Below are 2484 nucleotides of genomic sequence, written 5' to 3' on the forward strand. Positions count from 1 at the left end.
GTCCTGGAAAGGGTCAAACCGGGCTGCTCCTTGGAGGCAAGGATTCTAAGGATCCGTCTAACATACTTTGAACATGTTGCAAGGAGGGACAGGTCCTTGGAGAGGGACATCATGCTTGGTAGGGTGGAAATGCAGAAGGGGAAGGCCCCCTATGAGGTGGATTGATTCAATGACTGGGGTAATGGGGATGGGTGTATCGGAGACGGTGCAATTGGCACAGAATAGAGCAGAGTTTAGGGATGTCACAAGCGACTCGAGGGCACATAACAACAACAACAACATGACTAAAGAGAGGAAACAAAGAATTCGGAAGCTAAGCAACTAGTTTTGCAGGCTGAAGAAAAATAACTATAGTTTTATAACTGATACCAATATAGAGAATTCGGAACTTATTAATACCACCCTATGAAATGCTGCTGAAGAACTTTGCTGAGTGAGTAAATTGATGAAAAGCTACAAGACAACTACCTCCCTGCTGTAGTAGAGAGAGGGACTAAATGCCAGCAGAGGATTGAAGTGCTGGTGAGTCACCCTAAGGTGACAAAGAAGAACTGCCCCATAGTGATTAAAGTTAGACTTGAGGGAAAATGCGTTGGCAAGGCATTCAGAGTGGGTGAGGGCTTCAGAGAAGGTTGTGGACATTTGCTTGATTTCAGGGAATCTCATTGGTTCTATTAGCAGAAAGACCTTTTAGGGGTAAAGAGGTGCAGGCAGGACACAGTCCTTAGTTTAACAGAGAAGGATGAGGCTTTAAGTACCAATGGTCTTGATTATTCATACACAAGTGCAAATGACTACTCAGAAAAGTAATGTGTTGGGCAGTGAGGGGTGAGATACCAGTGAGTGAGAAGACAGACAGACATCACAGGAGGGTGGGGAGGAAAGGAAAGCTGGGGCTACTGGAGTGACCCTTTGTTCAGTCCCTGTTTGGCCTAGAAGACCCCAGAGAAAGCAATCTGTCAGGTGGTCAAGCCCTTCCAGCCTGAGGAGACTAGGCAGGCTTGAATTACTGGGAAACGTGGACTGCAGATCAATTTAAAGGGAGAGCTTTACTTTTCATGAGTGAGTACAGACTATTCCAGATGGGCATAGCACATCTGGATCAATGGTCTAAATCAAGGGTTCTAAAACTAAACATCAGCTATGTTTTTAGAGGGCTTGAAGGTACTTGAAAAATATAATTTTGAAAAGAAAATATAATCTTAGTTTTCTGACTATTGTGTTCCCTTGGATAATGACATATGTTCATTTTACCCAGTGTTCATCAGCCCTTCTGGTGTTACTGAATGCAAGGGGGTTCTTTCCGTGGTCAGTTGCCACTAAGACAAATGGACTGCAATATCCATAAATGCACTTTATTACAGATCTGTGGAGGGCAGCGGGTCTCGGGTCTCGGCCTCAAAGACTGCCTCCCCGTCTGGGAGTGGTCATTGGTCTTTTATACCAGGGTGAGACACCCATTCACTTAACAATGCACTTTTGTTAGTAAAAAAAAAAAGAATTTCTACATCTGAAAAGAACAGTTCATATTTAAGTACTAGTAATTCAGGAAGGGCACAGTCCCCTTCCTGGTAAATGGGCAGATTAAGATACAATTTACATATGACTAGGGAAACAGCCTCAAAGAGATGTAGGAGAGATGAATTTCCTTTCCTGGTAAACAGACAGATTAAATTACATAACTAAAGAAAGGAAACAAAGAATTCTGAGGCCAAGTAACTAGTTTTGCAGGCTGAAGAATGATGTCAGTTTTATAACCATATAACTATGATTTTATAGAAATCCTGAACTTATTAGTACCACCCCATCCCCAGTAACATGCCCAACATCTTTCCTCCTTTTCCTGCTCTCAGTTCACTGGATGGTAAAGCTGACTGCCTGCCCCCCTCTACCACTCCTAGTGGCTCTGCCTTCAATCAATCAGCAAGTTTTATTCCCCTCACCTCTGTGATTGGCACAGGTATGGGCACGTGGCCCAATCAGAGTCAACATGATAAACTAAGTTTTGTTTTGTGTTTGTCTTTTTGGGTTTTTTTTCTGGGACTGGCCCTTACTTCCATGTGCGCTTCAGACTTAATGCCAACACAGTGGAAAGCAGAGAGCCAAGAGGAAACTAATTCCTGCCTGAAAGTATTGTTTTAAGCACTGAATCTAGTCTTACCTAAAGCCAGGTCTACTTGTAGATTTTCACTTATGTGACCAATAAATTAATTTTTATTTAACGATTGGAACAACACGTCAACAGAGAACTGCCAGAAGTCCAGGCTGGGTTTAGAAGAGGTGGTACTAGGGATATTATAGCTAATGTTAGATGCATCTTGGCAGAAAGCAAAGTGTACCAGAAGAATAAGAACTACTGGAACAGCACATCAGCAGAGAACTGCCAGAGTCCAGGCTGGGTTTAGAAGGGGTCGTGGTACTAGGGATATTGTAGCTAATGTTAGATGGATCTTGGCTGAAAGCAGAGAATACCAGAGGAATGTC

This window comes from Elephantulus edwardii, unplaced genomic scaffold (assembly GCF_000299155.1).
Source record: "Elephantulus edwardii isolate Elephantulus edwardi_28Jun2011 unplaced genomic scaffold, EleEdw1.0 scaffold00050, whole genome shotgun sequence".
NCBI classification, from domain to species: Eukaryota; Metazoa; Chordata; class Mammalia; order Macroscelidea; family Macroscelididae; genus Elephantulus; species Elephantulus edwardii.